The 26,328-nt window shown below is 46.6% G+C and overlaps 1 protein-coding gene across 11 annotated transcripts in view; it reads left to right on the top strand.

Annotated features, from left to right (window-relative positions):
- LOC116555929 (neurotrimin) overlaps positions 1-26,328 on the top strand; it is a 968,350-nt gene that overhangs the window by 739,506 nt on the left and 202,516 nt on the right. The gene's annotated exons all lie outside the window — the stretch shown is intronic.

The following is a 26,328-nucleotide window of genomic DNA, read 5'->3' as shown; positions in this document are numbered from 1 at the left end:
TGTTGTTCTAATGTTTGCTTAATTTACAAAATGATGATGTTGTGTTCCTCTCCCTTCATTGATTATCACTCAAACCTTGTACAAGCCCTTACATGCAAATCATTCACACACTGTGTGGCCAGGGCTGGTGAGCCCTGCTCCTTCTTCAGCTCTCAACCTGGGAAGATCCTTTCTTTATTGGGACAAATAAGCAAAACAACCTAAAAATGCCTTTACACATGCTCATCCTCCCCCTTGTAATGCTCTTTGCCCCATTCATCCTTTGGTTGACTGCTATAGCTGCTTCTAAACTCAGCTCAGATGCAGAGTGGCCTTCTCTGCGTCTCTTGGAGCTTTTCTCCTGTCTCCCATTTCCCTGGATTAGGCACTGTATTAGTCAGAAACCACTCTCAGTACAACAGTAGTTGGACTTGGTTGCACCTGTGATGCGAGGGCTGAGAAGCTCACGAGGAGAAGGCGAGGCAAGCAAGGGAGTAAACAATGGCTGATTAGACTACTCCCATACCCACACGCATCCATGGGGCTGGAGGGACACCGGGTGAGACACTGCTTTGAAGTGGACGCCAGGCCAAGTCAGCAAGTGCTGGGACCACGGAGATAGGGGCTGGGGCTGCTGAGAGACACTGCTCTTGCATAGTCCCCAAACAGAAGTAGGGGATACTTTCTTTGACTCTTCCACTGACCAAGATAATGCTGAAGCCAGAGGGCAAGGAAGCCTGGGACTTATAAGGAATGCAGCTCCTGGATACAGAGGAAGGCAGAGAAAGTTGGGAAATAAAAAAGAGGACAGACGCATGAATGGCCACACCTCTTCTCTGGACTGTCACTGCATCCTGTACTTAATCCCCTTCACAGTAGTAACTATAGGGTGTCCTCAGTGTCATTCAGAGCAGGAGCGTTCCTTCTACCGCAGGCACCTAGCATAGTGCACAGCACTGGAGATACGGAAGGAATGCACACATGGGTTTGGGAAACTGTGATAAGCCATGGAAATGCAAGTCATGATTATTATGATCCAGCCAAAAGCATGAGCTCTGCTGAGGATGACAGTTACAGACCTTTCTTCATCACATCTAACAGATGGCTCAGCCCCCTTCCGTGATGCTATCCTCATTTGCAGACTTGAAAACTAGTGCAGTTAATTAAAATCATGTGAATGAATGAAATATAGGTGTAGGGAAGAAAGAAAAAATACTGCGAGGAGCCCAGGTCGCAGGAGAGTAAGAACGAAAGTGTCCATGGAGGACAAGGCAGAGCTTCGTATGCTAATATTTTCTTAAGAGGTGAGACTGTTTCCTGGCCTCCTTTGATCAAGGCAGGCTTTTGTCAGCGTCCCCCAAAGTCATAGAAGTCCAAAGTTCCAGAATGACTCACATTCATTTTGAATTCTGCATTGGAAAATTTCTATTGGAAATCATGAGTGTTCATTTAAAATGATTGTCTCTTTGTACTGCAACTGCGTTCTACCACTCTGGTTATCCCTCTAGCAATGCAAATGTTATTCAATCTTGCTACATTAAGACAAAGAGAATATTTGCCAACCTCTCCATAAGGAAAGGGAGCATTGCTTTTTGTTCCTTCTCTTGTTGATTGCGTTTGAAAAGGTTAGAAAAGTGTGTGGGTCTTCAGACTGGAAGCTCTGAGCCTGGTTCCTCTCCCTGGTCGGTGTCCCCCTTGTTTCACTTCCTGGTCATATAATGGACAATACTTTGGCCCTTCCAAGCTAAGCTTTTACTGGTGAAAGGCGTGACAAGTCATTACTCTCAGAAATGAAGGGCTGTGATTTGACAAAGGACTTTGAAATATTCTGATATATAAGGCATCAATTTCATTAATGTAATCAATGCTAAAGAAGTAGACCAACCAGGCCCTTTGATTCGTCCCAGGCTCAGATCTGCTTGGCCGATGTGATCCACCAATAATAAAATAGTACCCCTACCTGGACTTCCTGTTGTCTGCAGAGGAATTTATTGGTCTGCATTGGATTTACTGTCTGATGTGTCTGATGTATTTGTTTATTTGGGGTTTTGTTTTGTGTAAGTTCCATGAGAACAGGGGCTTTGCACTTTTAAAAAGTGCTTTACTGCTCTATTTCTGAATTGAAGAACATGTACACTGTGGGCGCTAAATAAATGAGCGTTCTACAGAATATAAAGTACTCCAGACGCCTGTCCTACTTCAGGGCAATATTGAACTGTTAGTTACTGGTATCTGTCCGGTTCTTTGTCCTCATACCCCCAAGTACCTAATTGAAAACTGAAGAAGAACTTGGGCTGCTTTGAGACCAATGACTCCTAACTAACTTGATTTAAATCAATCTTGTCACTCCCATCTGCCAGCCTTCATGTCATCGTAGATTAATTGCAACATAATATAAAACACATTTATGTTGCATCTTCACAATAGTTTCAGGGTCTTTAAAGTCATACAATCTAATTAAGTTGTAGCTTCAAACATGAATTTCTTTAGTATTTTCAATGCATCAGTTGAGCAGATAAGCCTTTTTTAAACTTTCCTATTCTAAAACTAAAAGACCAGGTGATTCCAAAGTCCCTGAGTATTATTAATTACCAGTGGCTGCAATCAATGCAAGGGCTTGTCTAGAAAGCTATTTCCTCCTTAGGTGAATGGTTGGGAATACAATATATAGTAATCAACAATTTCAGAGGGCTGAGCATAGATTGAGGCTGGCAAAAGGCTGGGACTTGGCATTGCATATCTCCTGTGCAGATGGCAGAGAATAAATCTTGACTTTGCAAGGAAGATAAAGCAAGGTGGAGGTGTTTCATCACAATCACACACCACATAAATGGCAGAGAGAAGAAAGAAACCTCAGAACACGGGCTTCCTCTCCAAGGACAGGTATTGCTGTTTTGGAAAAACCTGATCTGCTCTTGTGTCACCACAAGAGAACTTCTGTCCTCAAGGGCCATGGAAAGGGGACCAAAAATAGATGAGAGCCCACCAACAAAAGGAATGATGAAGTGGCCCTTTAAATATAAATCTCTGGAGCCCCCGAACTCTGTGGATGTTCCCTTAAGTATTCAAATGAGATTGCAGCATCAGATTGGTATGCATTAGGCTGGTTTCGATGAAAATTAACATGTAATTGCTTCAAATGAAGTAAGTGAGGAGGTAATCTGTTCTTAAATTGGATTCCCAGGATTTTGTGGTACCATTATGCAGCTGTGAAATGAAATATATTTTAAGGATGATGTCCTCAAGGGGGTGAAGGGGCTGGGAGGGGGAGTAGAGATAGTCCATAGTAGAAGTGCCTCTCCCCGTAGCCTGCCTCATTTTTTCTCTGTCTCATTCTCCAATTGCACTGGATGAAAAGACGTTCTCTCATCCACGGGTGGCTCCCATGCTCTGGGACCTGGACAGACAGTGCCCCCACATTGGCATCAGCTGGTCTCCTCTACTTCTTACTGTGTCTGGAACTGATTCCCAGAGGCTGTAGCTCCCCAGGGCTATAGCTCTGTTGTGTCCCTCCACACCGGATTTGTAAGGAGAAGGTGCTCATCCTGCAAGTGGTGCCTCCTGAGATCATCAATGGCTGAAGGGTACACTGCCCCAGTTGGGCAGATTGTCCAAAGCACACTGTGCAGTAAGAAAAACCATCACTCCTTGTACTCCTGGTGTCTGAAAATGGGGATGTGTGCGCCTGACATCATGACCTACCCTTCTGATATCAAAGAGTGGAGCTGGGGAAGCAGCAGCAGGAGCAGCCGCCAATTCCATTACCAGCACCGGCCTCCACAGCCTGGGTTCAGCCAGACCAGGCACCCCTGCCAGCCGTGATGATATGGTCTGTGAAGTCCAAAGATGAGCCTGGGAATAATTAACCTTCTTACCCTTCAATCAGGATGGGAAGCAGCTGGGTGAGGAGTCAGTGCAGGTTAATGCATTAAATTGTTTGCCTTTGCCATCCTAGGCTGAAATAGGATTTTCAGTCACAAAGGAAATAAGCTGGCAGTCCTCTGGTCCCGTGGCATCACGTCTCTTTACCAAAGAGCCATATCTGATGGGCTTGGGGGACCTTCTGCACCAAGGCTACAGAAGGGCAGAGCTGTTAAATGAAATGCAATCACCTGGCAATGCACAGGCAGTGCTGGGTTAGGGACCACACGGCAGAGCAGTGCGGCTGGTCTAGACCAAGTCCCCATCAAGGGCTAGACTGACAATGGCATGGCTGCCTGTGCATCAGCTCCTGGGGAGATACGGATTTATAATACGCTGCATAACAAATATAAGCTCTGGTGAAAAAGCCCCCATCAGAGCTAGAGAGCAGGGAAATTAACAAATCTGAGAAGAATGCGATTCTGAGCATTCTCTATCGCACGCGAATCAGGTCCCCAGTCTGAGCCCCCCGCTTGCCTTCCCTCCCAGTCACAGCTTGGTTCTACGGCTCGGCTGATGATTTAAAAAAAAAATTCTTGTCTTTGTTTCCTCCTGTTTACGTTGCTATTTTCTTTCTGCACATGTTGAGCAGATCTGGCTTTAAAACTGATCAGAGCTAATGGCTTCTTCAAATGTATGTGTTGTATTTCTGGAGCCTCTCAGTATATGGGACCAAGGGTTTTGAGAGAATGCCAGAATGTTTCTGTTCTTCCCAGGGGTTGGTGAACTTAGGAATTTGAAGAAGATAAAAGGGAAAAGAATGAGAGTGAGTGGTGACAAAACTCAGTTTACCCAACCGAGTTTAGCTCTCCCTGAAAACAGCGGACTGAGACCCTTAAGACCCAGCTAATGGCTTTTATTTATTTCCTGCTCTAAAGATGGCCCCAAGGTTGCAAGAAACGGGGTCTTTGCTGTGGGTGTGAGAGGGACCAGGCTACCTGCAATAATTAAATTTTGAATCAGTCCATATAAAGAATAGGACCTCTGGCTACTTTTGAAGACCAAATCTGTAAACCACGTTGGATAAATCATCTGTGTGGCTGGCTCCTTTCTTTCTTCATCTGGTAGTAGGCACAGTACAGTATTTGCCTCCCTGCTTAGGGTTCTGCAAGGATTAGTAGGCATTCATATCCACAAGAGTCCCTGGAGAGAGGCATGCCAACAGTGAGGAAAGAGAGCTTAGCGTCCTTTTCTAGATTGTCCATGGACGTAGAATCTACTGTACAGTTTATTTGTACTCTAAACCCCAAGGCGCCTCTTGGTAGAGTATGAATGGGCTGCTACAAGCTGAGCTCTGCTGGAAGAGGTGGAATGGAAATGTATTGTGTGTGTGTGTGTGTGTGTGTGTGTGTGTGTGTGTGTGTGTGAGAGAGAGAGAGAGCGAGAGAGAGCGAGCATGTACACTCATTGTAAGTTTTCAATGATCTAATATCTTGAATTAATCATTGTGATGCCTTTCTCTGCTATCAAAATATGTCAAGCGATCACCTTGATATGTTCCTCTGGCGTAACTCTCCTCAAAGTCTGCTGTGCTGGCAGAAGAAAAGTAGAAGGGGTCCGCGGTTTTATTCCCATTTTAGAGACAGGGAGGGTTTCACCGCAGGAGCCTGAGGATGTGCAATTCATCTTAATCACTAAAGTTGTCTCAGGCAGTGACCTCCATAAGCCCTTCTTCCCTGGACCTCATTTGCTTTGAATATGAAATCAGGGTCAGGGTGTTAATGTCCTACTCTTAAAATGCAAACCAACATCAAGGTCTAAGTATAAAAGTAAAATATAAAACAAAATGCATAAAGTTGTAGCGACCGTAGATACCACAGTATAACAGAATATACTGGAAAAATATGAATCTGGTATAAGACTCCTGGGGTCAACAGAGGCATGATGAAATGCAGGAGATGAGGACAAATGGAAAATGCCCCAGCTCCATTTATTTAAGCAAAAGGACTATGAAGTACAGAAAGTACGAGTGAAAAGCTGGTTCATTATAGGATCCTGTTCCCAGATCTATTCTTGCCAATCTCCCTTTGACCTATGAAATCCTCTCCTGTTTCTCTTTTAAATTCTACCTCAGAACCTTTAATTCTCATTTTATTTTCCTTTCCCACAAGTAATCTATGTCCTCACTCAACTCTGTGTCCCTCAATTCCAGTGGGCAGACCCACCCCTCTTATTCATCCCTCCTCTCTCTAACGAGCCTAGACTGACAATTTTGCCAATAGTTTTCATACATAATAACTTAAGTGCATCACTTTTCTACAAACATGTTATCATTAGAGTTCAATTCTTCTGCTCCCAGCCTTTGTGCCTGGTAAATATATTTCTTTGACGTGTGTTTTGGAAGATGGCTCCATTTTATACATGTGCATTAGTGCCAATTGCACAAAGCAGAAACACAAATTACCTGCATTCTGCAGACAGATCTAATCACCTAGACACCATGGGTTGGTATTCATTGCAGCCTCCACCTCTACACATGAAACTGAAAGGAGAACACCTAAACTGCCTATTAGTTTGAAATGTAGGCAAAGTGCTGTAGGCGCTGAATCACGCGTAAGCTGTAGCGTGGCATTGTGCTAGGATCCGTGCACTCAGTGTGGGCCCTCGCTCAGAATAGATAGGGCTTCTCTTTGGGGAGATGTAGGGCTGGGGCGCTGGGACCCTGCCAAAGAGATCCCTGCCTGAGACTGGAACAGAAATGAGATAAGTAAGCCACAAGGAGGCCCCTGGATCGGACACCCGGAGGGGTCGGTGTGGGTTTTCCCCACTATGGTGCGCTGTAAGATTCTTTTCCAGCTGGTTTTATTTCAGCAGCTCTGTAGTCAGCAAAACAACCTCCCCTGGGGCTGTTAAAATCAAATCCAGGAGGCTTTCACGGGAGTGAATATTTATAACATAAACTGGGGCTCCGCCTACTGTCAGACTTTGTGAGTTTTTTAAAGATGCCTGAAGACATGCCTCATTTGCCCGGCGGGAGGAAAAGAAGGTCCCTTCTGTAAATGAGCTGACACTTGTCCATAAAAGTGGTGCCTTTGCTCTGATCATCTGAGGACAAATAAGCAGCAGTGCCACCTCAGAAAGGGGTGCCTCGGAGCCCCAGAGGTGTCCTGAGTCAAGGGAGGGCTTTCCACACCAGCTGCAGCTGGGAAACCTCCCGCCCAGGGATTAACCCCTCACCCCCAAATCTCATGAGCTCCTTGGTTGGTTTCTTTAAAGATACTTAATTTTGCCCTGTTCTGAATTTTTCAGGGTTTGGAGCTTGTCACGATGCTGCCCAGAGTTAGATTTCTGTTGCCTTGTCACACACAGGTGCACACACACACACACACACACACAAATTCTCTCATTCATCTAACTGGAAACAAAAAGAACAAGGGCGATGGAATACACAGCCTCTGGCTGCTCTCCTTCCTCCCCGCCCTGAATCCCTGAATGTATCCCTCATGCTCACCCTGGCTGGCCCCCTGCTCCCACACTGTTCCTCTCTTCTCTTCTGTGGTCACTGTCAGCATTGCCTCTCTGGGTCTCACTCTCCCTTTGCTTCTCTCTGTCTCTTTTCTCTCATCTGCAATGAGGCTGCTCAACTGCTGGAGGGTCAGGACAGTATATCACTGAGGGATCAGCATGAGGGCCGCATTGACAAGGAAAGCTGTCATCAAATTTTACAGCTTCATGTAAAATGCACTGTCCATGGCAAGGACAGAGAAGGGACTGGAAAGGCACAGGGGGCAGTGTCGGGAGAAGGGGTAGTTAGAAGAAAGGCTCTCTCGTAGGTGAAGAGGGAGGTAAACCTGTGTGCTTTCCTCAGAAAGGTATTCATGGAGACAAATATACTGTCTTTTCTAAACCCAACCATGTCTCAGGAAGCCTCACTAGGAGACCAACAGTTACTAAGTGTCAGTTATGGGATGTCTGTGTGGTCCATTGCATAGAGTGACAGGGGAAGCTGATCCAAGCTTTGAGTACAAGGAAGCCAAGGGTAGTGATGTGGATGGGCCTATGGCCACTCATTTTTCAGTGAGAGCTAGGGAACTCTCCTGCCTCTTGTCCTTCCCATACGAAATGCTCTTTGCACATTTGATGAGCCAGTCAACAGGTGCCTGAGTACCTGCCGTGAGACCAGCTGTCAATAGCTACCTCTGAGGCACAGCAGAACGGGCCTTGTGCTCAAGGAATCAAGCACATACTGTGTGCTCAAGCCTGGGTGGGCAAACAAAGCCAGCCCAGCACAGTCCATTAGAGAACCACGTGTGTCAGTCCCTGACCAAGCGTTAGGATCCTACATGTGCACAGCCTTCCCTGAGGTTCCACCCCTTAGGACTGTGTACCAATCCCATCCACCTTCTCAGGACAGAAACCAGGAGGCAGAGTCATACCTTGTTTTAAAGTATGGGTCTCCTGGAGGCCAGAACTCAGTGCCTGCTCTGTAATTGAGTAGCTACATGACCTGAGGCGATGTATTAGGCTTCAGTTTCCTTGCATGTAAAGTGAAGATATTTTTGTTAGCTACCACACAGAGTGGCTGTGTGGCTCACATAACATAAGGTGAGTAAAGTGCTTTGCATAGTGCCCGGCACACACTCAATAAATGTTAGTCAGGGTCATTACTGTGCTGTGCCTCTTCCTTTCCGCTGTTGTCCCTCCCATCCCCAGATCTCCAGTCGCGGCTTGGGTTCTACTTCCTGGGGCCTCCAATCTCCATCCCTTCCTCCCCTGCCCCTGGGGCCCCGCCCTCCCTGAGACCCCAGCAGCCCGGGCTGGGGTGGGCCCTGGTAGTTTCATGAGTGCTCTGGGTCTGCAGGGAGAGGCAGGCTCCCAAACACAAATTCCAGCGCAGCGCGGCCCTGTTGGAAGCTCTTGGTGCCTATGCCTTGGATTCCTTAGAGAAACTAAAAGGCACTTCATGAAAATACTTCTCTTAACCTGTCCAGGTTTCTTGCCCATCTAGTTCCCCATTTCCACGCAAATCCTACTCAGCAGCTTCTCACAATAATGGTTCTCAGCTTTGCACATCAGAAAAAGTTGTGGAAATTGTTTTTAATATTGTGCGCTTGAGTGTGTGTGTGTGGGGGGGGGGTGTAGGTAATTTATAAAATAAAGCTCCACAGTGGCTGAGTGTGGTGTCTCATGCATGTAATTCCAGCACTTTGGGAGGCCAAGTGAGGAGGATTGCTTGAGGCCCGGAGATTGAAATTGTCAGCCTCTGCAATGTAATAAGACCCCATCTCTACAAAAACAAACAACAAACAAAAATAGCTAGTTCTGGTGATCCTAGCTTCTGTACTCCTAGGTACTGTGGCTAGCGCCTGCTGTCTCAGCTACTCTGGATGCTGGTTGAAGGCTGTGGGGGGCGATGATTGTGCCACTGCACTTCAGCCTGAGTGACAGCATGACATCCATTTCCAAATAAATAAAGCAAGCTCCACAAATGGGCCTGATTTTGCTCTCGAGCCATAGGGCACCTGCTGCCCAAACACACCCTGCCTTCCCCACACTGCCAGCACGTCGGCTACACCCCATCCCTAGAACACTGATGGGCTCACAGTGCAAACAAAGATGGGCCACTGACTGAGCGAATCAGGAAAGGATATTTGTCATGGCATCGAGTGAGTTAGACTAAGTCGAACCCTCCCACGGAGTGTAAAGTAGAAGATAAATAAAATAATGTGCTTGGGGGTATGTGTGTGTGGTGGGATAAGTGGTGTGAGTGTGGTGTGTAGTGTGTGGTGGGGTATGTGGTGTATGTGTTATGGGATGTGGTATGTGGTGTGTATGTAGTGTGTGGTGTGTGATGTGTGTGTGTGATGTGTGTGTGGTAGGGCATGTGGTGTATGTTGTGTGGTGTGGTATGTGGTGTGTGGTGGGGTTTGTGTAGTGGCATGTTGTGTGTGGTGTGGGTGTGTTATGTGTGTCTGTGGTGTGGTATGAGTGGTGTGTGTGTGTTGTGTGGTGTGTGGTATGCAGTGTGTGTTTGTTTTGTGTGTGGTGTGTGGTATGGTATGTGCTGAGTATGTGTATTGTGTGGTGTGGTATGTGTGTGCTGTGTGTGTGGTGGAGTGTGTGATGCATGTTGTGGTATGTGGTCTGTGTGGTGTGGTGTGTGTAGTGTGTATGGTGGGATATGTGTGTGTGGTGTGAGTAGTATGTGTGGAGGAGTGTGTGTTGTGTGGTATGTGGTGTGTTTGTGTTGCATGTTGATGGGTGTGTGGGGGGGTGTGTTGTGTGGTGTGGTATGTGGTGCATGTGTTGTGTGTGTGATGTGTGTGGTGGAGTGTGTGTTGTGTGGTGTTGCATGTTGTGTGTGTTGTATGGCATGTGTGTTGTATATGGTGTGTGTTGTATGGCATGCATGATGCATATGTGTATGGTGTGTGTGTTGTGTGTGTGGTTTGTATGTGGTTGTTTATTATCTGTGGTGTGTACATATGTAGTATGTGGTATGTGTTGTGGTATGTGGTGTATGGTGTGTGCACATGTGTGGTGTGTAGTATGTGGTGCATGTGTGTTGTAATTGTGTGTGTGGTGTGTGTCATGTGTGGTGTGTGTGTGGTGGGGTGTATTGTATGTGTATGGTGTGCGTGAGGGTGCAGTGTGTGGCCTGTGTTGTGGTATGTGTATGGTGTGAGCACATGTGTGGTGTGTGGTATGTGGTGTGTGTGTGTTGTTTTCGTGTGTGTGTTGTGTGGTGTGTGTGTACAGTGGGGTGTATGGTGTGTGCTGTAGCATGTTGTGTGTATGGTGTGTGTGCATGTGTAGTGTGTGGTCTGTGTTGTGGTATGTGCTGTATCATGTGTGCACATATGTGGTATGTGGTGTATGTGTGTTTTCATGTGTGTGCTGTGTGGTGTGTGTGGTGTTTGTATGTGGTGGGGTGTATGGTGCATGGTGTAGTATATGGTGTGTGCATGCATGTGTAATGTGTGGCCTGTGTTGTAATATGTGGTATGTGTATGGTGTGTGCACATGTGTGGTGTTTGGTATGTGGTATGTGTGTATTGTTTTTGTGTGTGTGCTGTGTGATGTGTGTGGTGTGTGGTGTGTGTGTGGTGGGGTGCGTGCTTTGGTATGTGGTGGGGTGCGTGCTTTGGTATGTGGTGTGTGTGTCCATTGTGTGTGAGAGAGAGAGATCAGCAGGGGTCCCGGGCAAGAGGCATGTGTGGGCAGAGGAAGAGGAACAGCCCAGGAAAGGTGCAGCCTCGGTTTTCCATAAGCACCTTGGATCCCCAGGCACCCCTGTGAGATGTGGGAATGGGAGACGGAGTGGGCGCGAGGGTCTGTGCACCTGGCTGTGTGAACGAGTGCAGAAATGAAACAGCTACGAGCCAGAGGATGCTCAGTCCATCAATTCTTTGCAGAAGAAAAGTCTGATGGATTGAAATTGTCAGCACAAGAACACTGTGAACAATAGCAGGGAGATACTGTTTCTCTCCAGCCCAGCTGTGGTGAGTTACTTCTTAATGGCAAGGTAGGGAGATACACACCACGGACAATGCTGAGGGTGACAGGAGATGCCTGTGCCAGTTATTTATTATGGGAGAGGAAGGTGTTCTTTCTACTTTTTTTCCCTTCCATCACCCCCTTCTTTTTTGTGATAAATGGGGGCTGAGCTGTTTGTGTTATGCAGAGGCTGACAAAATGATGCGATCAGATTGGAAATCAAAGCTCTCACCATGGCTGGCAGTGTGCCGGGGACTTCGCAGCCACCTCCCATGGCGGGGGCAGGAGGAGGGGGAGGAAGCAGCTGCTGTCATTTCTCCCCTAGGACTTGTTTTTGGTTTTACTTTTATTTCTCCCAAGAGAAGAGGAGCTGGAGAGGGTAGCCAAACTAGCACAAGAAAGAAAAGGAGAAAGAAGGGCAAGAATGGAAATGCAGAAGGAGAAGGAGCCCTACAGGAGGCGAAGGGAGAGGGAAGCCAGAAGGAGGGAAGAAGCCTCCAGAACATGCCTTTTTCCGATTTGTGCTGGCAGCGACCTTGCAGCCTGTCTTTCCTCCAGCTGTCCCTCCTTTGATGTGAGAGGAGCTTTCAGTGACCTGCAAAGTGTGGTTAAATTTACAGGGTAAGTTGAAATGATTCAAGCATCTGCTCCTTTCACATGTTGGGAAACTGAGGCACAGCACATTAAGAACGTTTTAACTTGCTCCTTTTGGGCCTTACTGACGGTCTTTTGTCCTGAGAGTACCAGAAACTATTCCCATCTCCAGTTTCTGGGATGAAGAACTTATTCAGCCTTTGCTTTTCTGGTTCCTTCTCCCAGAACTACTCCTATTTCAAACTGCCCCCCAGAGTCCCTGAGCCCGAGTCTTATGGGTTGACTCTGCCCTCTGGTGGATCAAAAGGTGGTGAATGAGGTGGAAAAGGGAGCTCATTCCAGAAAAACGTACCCTGGCAGGCTTCCCAGAAAAGTCTTTGGTTAAAGCAACCCGAACCCAAAATGAATACAGCTCAATATGCTGTGATGTATTAATATCCTGATAAGCAAGTCAGGATGTGTTTCCAAATAGACCTATTACATAAGTGGCAATAAATACTAACCCATCTCTCACCTTGCTGCAGCGAGCACATGGAGAGGGATCTGTAGTGTGGGATTCCAGACAGTCTTGGCGATGCTGACCTTCTGACGGATGGGAAGTCCTGAGCCCCCTCTAACACACGTCCCCTGTGACATCCACATCACACGATCATGCCCTTTGCCCACCTTTTTAATGACTTTCTATTTTGTTTTACAACCAGCAATCTGCTGCATATGCTGGTTAACAGTATCTATCTTTTCTGCTGTGGCTTGCTGCCTTGGATGCTTTTATGGGCATTGATTCCCTTCACTGGTTCCCCAAAGAGGTTCTTTTCCTTGAGCCAGAGTGGCATTCGGGCGGATTACAGTGTCTGCCACTCCGCACTCCGATTTATTGCCATCCTGGGTTTTATCCTCTCCTACATTCACAGCCAAGCCTCATTCATTTTGTTTTCTGGGGCGAGCAAATGGAAGAAGTTGCTATTAATAGGAGAAAGAATGTCATGCCGGCAGACTTAGTGATGTCTAACTTTATAGTCTACAAGCCCGAGAGCCAAGCTCTGGTCTTAGATCCACCCTTCCCCATCCAAGGGACTGAACCAAGTGGGATGCTGGACTGAGGGTTGACCCTCTGAAGGAATTACACTCTTCCAGCTTTTGTGGACAAGAGATGTTCATATATTCGGGCACTCTCACCCATAGTTCCTCTATTTTTCCCTGTGACCATCAGTTTGCATTTGGCAGAAGGTTATCTGGGGTTGTAGATGACGTCTGAGAGTAAACGGCTGGGGACAGGGCCCTGGAGAAGAGAAGCACATTTCAAGTGGTTCAGGATGGTTGGCTTCTCAGCTCTGCCAGACACTAAAGTATGTGAATCCGATTAAAGTTGTTCTGCAAGTGTTTTTTTTTACATTGATAAACATGTTTACTAATCATTTATTACAAATTAAATAGGAGAGCAATTTCTAAACAATGTCCTACAGGTAATGAATGTCTTTTGAATATGCATACAAAATGTTACATCTCAACTGTTGCTAGTCCTGCTTGCTCTCTCAGCTGTAGAATTTGGAAGCTGCCCAGGGACTGTAGAGAGCACAGCATCAGGGCCTGGCTCTGCAGGGACCATCCTCAGATCATTGTGGACCGACCCCAGGCTGTCCAGATGTATATCTCCATGCAGAAACAGGTGCCTCAAAGAATCTTCCCATGGGTTATAGTTGTGGCTGTAGGAGTTCACCAAACCAACTTAACTTGCCAGGAGATCACACAGGTACAAGAGGCTGATAAGGCCAGAAATCACCGTGGAGAGTGTGGGAATTTTTCTTTGGAATGGGTTGGTGTTACTAGTGCCAGCAGCTTATTGAGTGAAGAATTCTCTTCAGAAAGTGCCCCTGGAAAATTACGGTTTGCAAAAGAAGTGTGTGTGTGTGCGTGTGCGTGTGTGTGTGTGTGTTGATAGGGTGGAAGGGATGGGGTTTATTGGTCACATATTCTAGAAGAGGAATTTTGAGGTTGCTGTACGGGGACTTGGTGTCTGAAACTGTTTGCGTTTCTGGAAGAGCAATGTTGTATAGTGCATACAGCTGTATAAGTATTGTTACCATTGAATCTCTAAGTGATGGCCTGGAACCAACTTAGGGGATAGTTTTCCTGCATCTCACACAGCTATCGATTCAGAGTGTCTGACATTATCATCAGTAAAGCAACAAAGGGAAGCAAACAGATCCCAGCAGCCAGAGTTGAGGTGTTGCTATTCCCAATGAGCCGACGTATCAGAACTCCGGGTAACTTGACCCGGTAGCTTACGCCCTCTGAGTCCCCATTCTTGCTTTGAAGGCAGGAGAAGTGTATTTTAAGACAGAATTACTAAAGACAGACCTCAGGTGGGTTTTTCATGCCTACCTCAAAGTAAGGTCAGCTTCGGTTAATCTACAGCTTCCTGAGGGCTCTACCTCAAAGTCATGAAAGAATTCTTAGGAAATGAAAACTCATTTTTGCTGTTATTATTTTTCTTCAATGCACACATAGGATAGTCGCCCCCCAACACCAGTCATTTCAAATTGGGGCTCGTAGGACTGTATTAGAAAGACAAAAAAAACAGTATACAGTACTGGAGGTGCCAAATGGATACAGCCTCAACGTTCTAAGCTTTGACAAAACCGTTCTGTCTGTTTTCTCCCGGTTTCCTCAATTCTGTTCCCTTTTTTCATCTTCGCCTACCTCCATTTTCTAGAGTTTTCTGGTGCAGTTTTGGTCAGGCTTTTTATGAAGACCAGCCTCAACTCCTGCCAATGACTGTGTAGACTTCCTCGTTCTCTCTGGATGTTCTGCTGATCATTGAACATTCTTAACAGGTTTGGATGAAGCTAACATGTAAATGTATCCTATTCTTAATTAGGAGAATCCAATTCCAGAGTCTGTTAGGGCTTTGGGAGTAGGAGATTTGTTTTCACAGTAAATATTCTCAGAAGGAGAAAGAAACCTAGACTGATATTCCCAGAGGTGACCAGTAATAGGAAATCATCTTGACAGATGAAACCACTTGCATCTAGAAATCAGTTGATTAGTGGGATGGGGAAAAAGAAAGTGAAACCTCAAAAATGGGAGTTGGTTCAGGGAGATGCAAGGACATACCATACCAGTAAGAGAAAGTCACAAGATTAAGAAATGTGGAATGTGACTCCAAATGGGAAAAAAAGGAAGATACCACATTTTCAATTCTCTTCCTATAAAAAAAAATTCCCGTGATAATTACAATGAGAGGAGCAATCATGTTGCTAATTTTACTCCATGCATTTAAGTTCTAATTAATGCTATCTGGTTCTTCTGTGTTCTGCTGAGGTGAAATACAGCATGCTCTTTTGCATGTATACCCTCCTTTCTCTCAAGAATTTGCAGAGGAAGTGAAGGCCTGTTTGCCTGTATTGTATTTTAGTAATTGCCACCCCTGCCTTCACAGTTTTACATCAGTTTCTAGTCTAACCATCTAGACCTTTCCTGTCTCCATTCACCATGGCAAATGTGGACCAGCTAAGGGTTTCAAACAGCCCTGCCCTCAGAGAATAGGGAAGTCTGATGGCGTTGCAGGCAGTAGACCTAAGCCGCCAGCAGGCTCTTCATGGACCTCCACAGAGTGAGACAGAAGCTCTCTCACAGGGACAATTGCATGGCTGAGGCCACATAGATGTTATCATTGTTCTGTACAGAAGACGAAGCCGAGGCCCAGGGTGATGAAGTGACTTGCCCACGATCACACATTTCATAGCCTCAGATCTGGGATTTGAGATGTGCGTCTGCCTCCAACTTTGTTATGGTGATGCCGTGAGATATGAATTATATCTCTGAAAGGGCTTTGCATGCTGTCATGTGCAGGGAAAGTTTGAGTTATTATTTTTCTGGTTAGTTAACAAAAACATTGTCATGGAATGTCTGCCACGTTCTTCCTTCGCATTTTGCAAGCTTTTGTGGAGCACAGAATGTGGCTTTGTGACTTGTAGCGGCGCAGCTCACACGTGCTGCAGACGCAGGCTTGTTAGGCTTCTGGCAGCCCCGCGTGAGTAACCATGGAGAACAGCTGGAGAGATGCCAGGGTTGGGGCTGTGTGCGAGGCCAGCTATTGTCTCAGAGACACCTGGTTTAGGACAGATGCCTGCTACGGTGTGCCCTCACTTCAAGCAACTGATAGATTGCCTGTGGTAATGAACTAGGTACCATGGAAGGCACAATAGGGTGTGAGAGGATTAAGAAAAGAAAGAAAATACGCAGTTCCTGCCTTCAGATTGGCCATATGGCCTGGCAGGGGTTATGGGGGAACCCCAGGCAAGTGCAGCCTTGTTGGGTCAGAGGGAGCCTTGTGAAGGAAGGAGTGTGTGGATCAGCGAGTGGGGAGCGGTGCTGTAGACAGAGGGGTAGCATGGGAAATGGGTTGGGGCATGGGAGAGCATGCCACACTTGCATCTAGAACTCAGTTGATGAGTGGGACGGGGAAAAAGAAAGTGAAGCCTCAAAAACGGGAGTTGGTTCAGCTTTGTTAGGGAGATGCAAGGAAATAACCAGGAAGCTGCTGAATCCCAGACCTCAAGGTCCTGGCATGTTCTTCCGCGCTCTTTGAGCTCCATCCTGAAGGCAGTGGGAACCACTGAAGGCTCCTGAACAAGTGATTCTCAAACAGATTCATTAGAAAGTTCCCTCCAGCAAAAAGGAGGGGACTGAAGAGGGCTGCATGTGGAATCAAAAGACCAGGTGGAAGAGGTCCCTACCCCCACTGCCTGGTGTTCAGAAGATGGTTCATCTGACTGAGGTTACGAAATGATTTGAGTTTGTGGTTGGAGGTTCAAAATTAGAATGCAGCAGGGAAAGAACCAGCTCTTCTACAGCCCCACTAGAATCCCTTCCTACAGAGAGTAGTTAATAGAGAACATCATCAAAGGCACCATGAGTTTCTGTAAAGGACTTGAGTAATTATTTGCCCAGTGTTGGTTGAAGAAAATTACTTTGGAATAAACAGCTGATGCAGCTCAGGTCCCTGAGGACAGATTGTTCTGCCTGAAATTTTATACCTGTGTGACCACCGCCCCACCCCCATCTGTGCCCCCAACCCTGTCAGGATCCTGGCAGCTCCTTCCACCAGGGTGGGAACTCCAGCAGAGCAAAGGAAAACAGCCCTGTCCTAAAGCCTTCCTTCTTTTGGCTCAGACTTGGTCGTTGTACTTTGAGAGTTAAAATTGGGTCCGTTTCTTTCTGTATCCATCTGGTGTTCATGATTCAATTGCCTGTGCAGGCCCCCTGCTTTATTTCATTTAAGTAGCTGTTATCTTCTTTGTATCATAAGCTCCTAATATATAGAGTAAGGAATATATTTTGTTCTGAAGGGTGAGCACTGCATCTTCGCAGGTGTCACATAAGCTCAATAAATAAATGTGTAATGTTGAGCATGGTGATGTAGGCATGTATTTGGTTACTTGGAAAACAATAGGGTAGAGAGGGGACCATGGCATCTGCACCCAGAAGGTTCATAAACATTAACACCTCCGTGCTCCTGCAGAGTCCTTAATACTATTGCCCTCAATGCTGACATTGACCCTCATTACAACAAGAACAGGATGAGGCAGACCATTTTCCCCCGTTGACACATGTGAAAACCGAGTCAAAGAAAGACCAGGAACCCAGGCTAGTTGCAACACAATGGATAATGACAGATGCACCCCACTGGACTCCATGGAAATCAAGCTACTAGGCATCGTTGCTGCGTCTCTCAAATGTGAACAAGCAAGCTGAGGTGAGCACAGATAAAATATATGAATGCACGGCAGCTTCCAGATGGCAGAAATCTTATTAAAATGTGAGTAACACCCAGTGCATTCTCAAGCTTTCAAAATGTTCATTGCAAAATCTTACTCACCTCAGAAAAGACTATTACTAATTTTGAGTCAAAGAATCAGGAGATGCCCACTGTCATCCAAAATCTTTCTTGAAGTAAGTAGCTAAATAGCCTTAGGCTTATGACAGAAAAAGCTGCACAGACTTAACCTCTGTAGGCTCCTTAGTGATAGATGATCTCCCATGTCTCTCCCAGCACTGTATTTATACTCATTTATAAAGTCCTCAGCAGGTACATCACTTCTACAAATCCTTCCCTGACCCATCAGACTAGGCTGGGTTTCTCAACATGTGTCTACTTTCTGCACAACACCCATAGTCTCCTGTCATACAAAACATCACACTTCCGCATTATAATCCTGTCTGTTTCTCTCTCTGCATGAGTCTGTCTGCTTTGTTTCCCTCTGCACTGAATTCCTTAAGAGCTTAACACAATACATGGCACATCGTAGTTTCTCAATGAACATTTGTCAAATAAATGGGCATCTAATCCTATTCTAATGCACCTCACTTCATCCACATCTTTGGAGATAACCACCTGAGGTGAAGTTTAAGGGCACGTTAGAAGCATAGGCCGGGGGATGGCTGTGAGTGGAAAGGTTACCAGGGGGCCTGAAGAATGGGCCACAAAGACCCCTGACACACAGCCCCCCCACCCCAGCCCTGTTTAGGTGGATTCCAGCACCTTAAGAGCATATCTGCTTAGATGTCTGATAGTGAGAACAAGGTCTAATGTATTTGGGAAGGGCAACTCCCAGGAAAGAGACATGTCAGTGCTTCTGTTTCTGGCACTGAGGGCCTTCTCTGCCCCCATTATCTTTTCACCCTGACTTGCTTCTTTATTGCTTCCAAATATGGTTTTCCTCCTGCCATTTGGCTCTGCTCATCTGCTTTGCTGCTGATGGAAGCACACTCCCCAGCCTGGCATTCCAGGGCAGCTTCGGCTGACTCTAGCCATCCTCGGTATTCTCCCTCCGCTACTGTCAGATCCAAGCTTTACACATATACTCCAGAGCCACGCCCAAATGTTTATTCTTTGTTTAATTAATTAATCCATTTATTTATTTATTTTAAACAGGGTCTCACTCTGTAAGTGGGACAATAGGCACACACCACCATGCCGGCTTTTTTTTTTTTTTTTCATAGACAGTGTCTCACCATGTTGCCCTAGCTGGTCTTGAACTCCTAGGCTCAAGCGGTCCTCCCACCCTGGCCTCTCCAAATGCTGGGATTACAGGCATGAGCCACCATGCCTATCCCCCACCCCTATCTTTAGATGCCCTTTTCTTTTTAGGGAGAACGCCTCATCTTTTCTCTGTTTATTCAGCTGAGTTTTGGTTTGATTGGTTGGATTTTAATTTTTTTTTTTTTTTAGTTCAATAGGTTTGTGGGGAGCAGGTGGTGTTTGGTTACATGAATGTGTTCTTTAGCAGTGATTTCTGAGATTTTGGTGCACCCTTCAGTGCGCAGTGTACAGTGTACCCAAGGTGTAGTCTTTTAGACCTTGCCACCCCCCACCTTTTCTCCAGAGGCCCCAGAGTCCAGCGTGTCATTCTATGCCTTTTAGTCCTCACAGCTTAGCTCCCATATATGGGTGAGAACATATGACATTTGACTTTTCATTCCCGAGTTTCTTCACTTAGAATAATAGTCTCCAATTCCATCCAGGTTGCTGCACACGCCATTATTTTGTTCCTTTTTATGGCTGAGTAGTATTCCATGGTGTGTGTATATATATATGTGTGTGTGTGTGTATACGTTTATATATATGTGTGTATATATATGCACATATATGACATTTTCTTTATCCACTCATTGATTGACAGGCATTTGAGCTGGTTCCATATTTTTGCAATTACAAATTGTGCTGCTATAAACATGTGTGTGCACGTATGTTTTTCATATTGTTTAATGACTTCTTTTCTTCTGGGTCGATACCCAGTAGTGGGATTGCTGGATCGAACGGTAGACCTACTTTTCGTTCTTTTTTTTTTTTTTGAGATGGAGTTTTGCTCTTGTTACCCAGGCTGGAGTGCAATGGCACGATCTTGGCTCACCAAAACCTCCACCTCCTAGGTTCAAGCAATTCTCCTGCCTCAGCCTCCCGAGTAGTTGAGACTGCAGGTTCCCGCCACCATGCCCAGCTAACTTTTGTATTTTTAGTAGAGATGGGGTTTCACCATGTTGACCAGGATGGTCTCAATCTCTTGACCTCGTGATCCACCCGCCTCGGCCTCCAAAGTGCTGGGATTATAGGCGTGAGCCACCGCGCCCGGCCCTACTTTGAGTTCTTTAGGGAATCTCCACACTGTTTTCCATAGTGGTTGTATTTTTATTATTTTATTATATCTTTTATTAGTCCCCTGTCCACATCCCCTCACCACCCACTGAATTCCCCAAATCCTTAACTCCTTGAAGAATGTCCCTCGTTAGTTCCTAAGCCTGCCTGGATTGTGTCCCCTCACTGCTGTGTCCGTGACGCAGGAGACAGAAGTGTTCTTGACCCTCCAAACCCTCTTAGTCCAGGGCCAGAAGGGCCCCCACTCCCAGCTTCTGGCTGCAGGCTCTGCCCTGCCCCGTGTCCTCTCTCCCAGGGATGGGGTCACCTGCTGCTGCCTGTTCCCAGTGCCTGACTACAGACTACCTTGCATCTTTCTAGCACCTTCCTTTCCTTGCAGACTCCCAAATAGCTCACACTCCCTCTCCGGAAGAGTTCCTTCTAATCACAGAGTATTTGTGAGATTTACTCATAGGGTTGTCTTTGTTCCAGTTTGCTAGAGGCAGACTCTGGATAAGGATTTGTGTGATCATGACTTATTAGGGAAGCGGGCCTAGGAGAAAAGGCAGAAGGTGTGGGGGAAGCCAGGCAGGACAGGGCAAGAAGCCAAGCGGAGGCTCAATTTTAGGCAGAGACCCACCAAGGTGACCAGGCCCTTTTGTAACTCCCACGCAGGCTACTGCTAGGGGCCACTCTGGGGGACACAAACCCCAGGCACTGGTGGCTGTCTGTGGTGGTGGGGTACAAACAGTCTCAGGCTGGGCTGTCAGAAGAAGAAACACACAGAATCCAGGGAGCACACAGAAATGATGGAAGGGGCTGAGGGGCCTGGGCTGAAGGCCGACTGCCTGCTTTGCCCTGCACAGGGAGAGACAGACAGTGCAGTGGCTATGCAAATGATGAGCACCCCCGCCCCCGCCACTGAGGTGAGGGAGGGCTCTGGAATGACAACAGGCCCCAGCAAAGGTAGTGTCCTCCCACTGGTAGTTTTCACTTTCTGGGGGATTCGTCCTGCTCCCTGAGGTGCTGCATCACCTAGGTCACTCTCTGGAGAGATCTAGTAACTCTTCTTCATTTAATTACTCACATTTTCTTGTTTTAGGGAGTGTTGTCTTTCCAGACCCTGGGGACCCTTCCGCTCATCCTCACAGGCCACTGGAGAGTGGAGAGGCTTCTGTGGGCTCTACAGGACAGGGACAGAGAAGGATGAGCCTCCCGCCACTGCAGGGTGCATCTGCACGTCTGTCCTGCTCTCCAGTCCCTGCTGTGTCTCACCTCTGTAGATGGTAGAAACACAGCTCAGAAGCCAGCAGCCTCTCTCTTGGAGGATGCCAGTCCACCCACCTGCTGTGCCTCACTCACCTAGGCTCCGGGCAGTCATGTGGGTACTGTGTCACCACCAAAGGTGAGAGGATATGGAGCCAAGGTCACTTAATGAGAGAACAGACGAGGCCCACCTAGAGCCCAGGTGTCCCCTCTGTCCCTCTGGAGTTCTAGCTGTATCTGACCTTTCTTCTTGTGTACCACCAGGATTGGAGGCAGCAGAGACTCTCTCTTCTTTGGTTGTGAACCAGATTCCTTCTTTCCTGCTGCACCCCCCCACCATACATGGCCATATATGTACATCAGAAGTGTATACGGTCCCTGGGGCAAAGACCAGGTGGACAGGCAGTCTGCATGCTGCCCAGTTTGCACACGCAGGTGCCAGGCTTCAGACACACTGACTGGAAAGGAAACGGCAGCTGCATGTGGTCTTGGGGGGTGGTTTTGGTCTCTAACCAAATCTAAGCTGTGATTTTTTTTTCCCTTTTAGATCATGTCTAGATTCTAAGTATGCATGGTGCTTTAGGGTGATGGGAGTGTGCTAGAGGCAGGATCCAGGCTGGGTTCTGGGGATTGATGGTTCAAGTGTGTCTTGACAAAGGATTGGAGGTGGAACTAGCCCTGGAGATGAAGCCATGAGTGACACACACGCTCGCTTCCCCAGAGTTCAGTGCATCCTTCGTAGCCGCGCCAGGCCTTGGGCATGGGAGGAGCGAGGTATTTCCAGCCTCTTTTCTAATGTGGCACCATGTGGCTAATCTATACTGTTCTTCCCAGTTTGCCTGACTAAGTCCTGGTTTAATCAGTGTAATTGCAAAAAAAAAAAAAAAAAGTGTCTGGTTTGGACAACTGCCAGGCTGGCCTAACTTGTCCAGGGACTGGATGAAGCCCCATTTCTTCATCCAGTGTGTCCCAGAGTGTGGGGTGACACACACCAGCCAGTGAGAGCAGTACCGGCGACTAAGCAAAGATGGAGGAGAGCCTGCAGGTGGATTTGTTTCAGGGAATCCTGATTCCTCTTCCCAGCCTATTCCCCGCCAGAGAGGGCTGTCCGCTGGAGAAGAAAGACACAAGCTCAAGTTTGCTACCATCTATAAGGACCAGTGGTCCTTTGAGCTGGCCTTTGAGGAGGCCTTCCTTGTGGTTTTCTGTCTGCTCTTTGTCATCAGGACAAAGTACAAACTGTTTCACGAGGGCGTATTGCACAACCTACCTGTAATAGTCAGGGTTCCTACAGGGAAAGGATGGCATCCTCACATTGGGTAATTTCAGCAGAGTTTAATAAAGTGGATATTTACGAAGGTACAACCAAGGTATAGGGAAATTATAAGAGACAGTCAGGACCCTGGGGCTGTTAACACTCTTAGGCCAGAAGGAAGACCTTAGGAAGGCACTTTTAGCCCTGAAAGGATAAGAGGAAGAGGTCGTGGCTCCCACCAGAAAGAGAGAGCTGTGTGGAGGGAGTCAGTAGTCAGGGTGATGTTTGATGGAGGGATATTGAAGGCCTGTGGATGGCCCCTGCTTCCTCCCAAACCCGTCTCCTGTCACTGCTTCCCAGTGGCAGAGCAACAGGAGGCGGGGGCAGGAAGCCTGTCCACATGATCCGTGCCAGTCAGCCTGCGCTGGGCGGTGGATGTGCCAGCACACAGGGCAGCACGCTAGCTTACTGGCTTGGTCGCTGCCAACTTTTCTCTTCTACGTGTGCCTCCTCTTCCATCAGCTCCCCATTTCCATCCTTCCACAAACTCGCCGCTATTTTTCCCAGCTCCTTTGTGCTTTGCTCAAGCTCCTCCGACTGCTGGGCATGCTGTTTTCCAAGCTCTTTCCAACTGTGGCGGCCTCCTTAACACTCACCAAGATCCAGATTGCCCTGAAAGCAACTAAAAGTCATGTGCAAGGGTTCTTGGAGTAGAGAAAAACCATTGTGTCTATTTTCCGCCTTCCCAGAGCTCCACATATGACAAAAAGATAAAGCATGCTTCCAGTACACACCACACACCGGGATAAAGTATGTCTGGAGAACACTCATGGGGGAACAGCAAAATTTTGCAAAGAAAAGGTTGTTGGGATATGAAGTAATATTTAAACTTGACCTTGGCATGGCATAGGAATTTGTCTAACAAACAATTAGGAAGGGCATTCCAAATAAAGCAGTAAGTCACAGAATTCCCAATGTGAACAGAGTGTACAGGAAACAGTGAGAAGTGGTCTGATGCACCTACTGAATGTCATGTTCGAAGAAGTGTGGGGTGGGACCATGTATTAGTCTGGATTTTTCTTTTCAACAAGATCTATCCTCTCTCTCTCTCTCATCAACTTAGAAGAATTGGCTTATGTCTGCAGTGTAAGTTTCAGTTTCAGTCCAAAGGCCTGAGACAGGGGAGCTGATGTCCAAGGACAGGGGAGGAATGTCCCAGCTCAGGTGGGAAGAGTGAAGTGCCCTTCCTCCCCTTTTTCATTCTGTCCAGACCCTCAGTGGATTAGATGGTGCCTATCCACACTGGGAAGGGTGGGTCTTTATGAAGTCTGCTGATCATCTCTTCTAGAAATAACCTCACAGACACACCCAGAAATAACGTGTTACCAGCTACCTAGCATCCCGTAGTTCAGTCAAGTTGACACGTAGAATGAACCACCACAGAGAGTGAGGTGGAACTTTGTAGGGATCACTCACTGAAGCCCAAGCCCAGTGGCACATGGAGGCCACCTGAATTCCCATCCGACTTTCTCTCTCCACTTGTGGGCTCTTTCCTTTAGGAAAGTTTGGGCTCCGTGACAGGATTCAAGAGACTCTCTTCTGTGTTTGACCTATTTTGAATATGCTAGGGTAAGAAAAGGAAAGAAAAGCTTCCAGGTTACCTAGCTTTGGTCACTTGGGGGAAAAATTCTCTACTGATTGTTATCCTATCATATAATGAAGATGCCCCATATTGCCCAGCAAAAGCCTCTACCTTTTGCTAGTTTAGAATTTAGAGTTCTTGACTGTATGTGTGTAACACAGAGTTATTGAATAAAGAAATGATTTGTGGGAGCTGTGACTTACAAATAAGATATGACCTATTGAGCAATCTCATTCTTGCTTCAGCGTTTAAGTTAGTATTGGGCTTTTGTCATGGGTAGAAATCAAAGCGTTGTGCCATTCATGTCAACAAAAGTCATGGCCCACCAAACTCAACAGAGTTCGTTTTGAGATGATGCTACTGTATTTGACAGGGACAGGAAGGACAGATGGTGGGACAGATAGAGAAACTTTCTGGGGGTCCACGGAGCAAAGGCTTTTTGATTTATCCCCTAAGACATTAGACAAGTGGAGGGGGACTGCCTCCTTGAACGATTCACACAATACTAACCCGGCATTGGGCAGATGTGTGCATTTTCATTTGTGAGGGCAGGTTGGTGGGGACATGCAGCGTAATTATCCTCACAAACTGACCCTTTATTGGATGCAGACCTCATGGTCTTTTTATCTCTCGGGAGTTTGTGAAAGATGGAAGATTTTAATCAAATAATTAATCAGTGGAAGGATATTTATTGTGTGCTTACTTTGTGCTCTACACAATGTTCTATAGAGACACAAGTGACAATGAGACACGATCCTTGCTTTTCAAGAACTTACAATCAAGTCAGCAATGTTACATACCTAAGATGAGAAAGCCGTTCATGTAATAGACTGTAGAATAGGTTTGAGTTTTTACAATAAACAAAGCAATGTGTTTACATGCATGTTTCTCATTTAATCATCTCATTAACTCCGTGCAAGAAGAGAGGTTATTTCTACTGCAGATGACTTAAATGAAACTCAGTGGAGTGAGATAACCTCTCTGAGGCCCGAGGGGCATCAGGAACAGAGCTGGGACATTCACTGTAGCAGTCAGACTTCAGAGCCTGTTCTCTTCGCTCTCTGTGACCCTTTCTCTTGACGACAGCTTCCTGCTAGCAGTGTGAGACTCACGGTGCAGTGTGTGCGCTGCTTATTTTGGTTATGTTTCTTTTTGCCTCCCCGTAATCCTTTCACCTGTATCATAAGTGTGCTGTCTGCTTCCACCTAGGCATGATTAGCCCTCTTATTATTTTCATAGCTAGGAAAGATTCCATGACTTACCTCCGTTTTCTTATGTAATGCAAAATTGGTGATGTTGGGAGATGTAAGACCAGTGTGCAATGAGTCTAAGTCTAGTATCCTTGTCTCTGTAGGACCCAAATCAATTTTGTAAACTTCCACACAACTTTAGAGTCTAAGAGAAATCCAGTAGGGTCAACGCTGGCAGCCTGACTAGGGAAGCTTTCTCTTACGATAAAGGAGCAAGGTGCTGGCTGATAACTGAATTTTCAGCGTATTCGTGGTAAGGTATCCTGTTCTGTTAATTTCTTGGTTTCCCCCCGAGAACACTTTCTCACAGGAGCAGATGTGGAAGATGCACATTCCAACCCTGCAGCAGTGTGTGTGGGTATTTCTGAGCCATTTGTGTCGTGATGTTTCCCTGTGGTGCTTGAGGGGAGGGGCGGGGCACAAGCCGAATGCTCAGAGGAGCCAAACTTAGGGGCAGCTGGAGCATTTCTGTACGATAAGACGCAATTGTGACCAGGTGCTGCAAAGGGCGGAAGCACTGATTTTGCTGTGGTTTCAAGCATTGCCTGAGATGTGCTGCCTTTCAGAAGCAGTTAAAGGGCCATTTGATAGAAGGAATGGTTGGACTGCACACTGTCTGGATCCATTATTGCCCTCAGATCTTCAGGCAGGTGTTTTTAAGAAAGGCTAAGCCTGGAGTTTTCTCTCTTTCTTCAATAATCATTCTCCTTATTTCGACACTGTCTTTGCTCGTCTTTAGAAGGTTCCAAGCAGACACTCTTGCTTTATTTTTCTTCCGATTACCAGGTTCGTTTTCTCTGTCTCTCTCTCTCTCTCTCTCTCTCTCTCTCTCTCTCTCTCTCTCTCT

This window comes from Sapajus apella, unplaced genomic scaffold (assembly GCF_009761245.1).
Source record: "Sapajus apella isolate SASKATOON/1434 unplaced genomic scaffold, GSC_monkey_1.0 scaffold16, whole genome shotgun sequence".
Lineage (NCBI taxonomy): Eukaryota > Metazoa > Chordata > Mammalia > Primates > Cebidae > Sapajus > Sapajus apella.
This window is presented reverse-complemented; position numbering and strand designations above follow the sequence as displayed.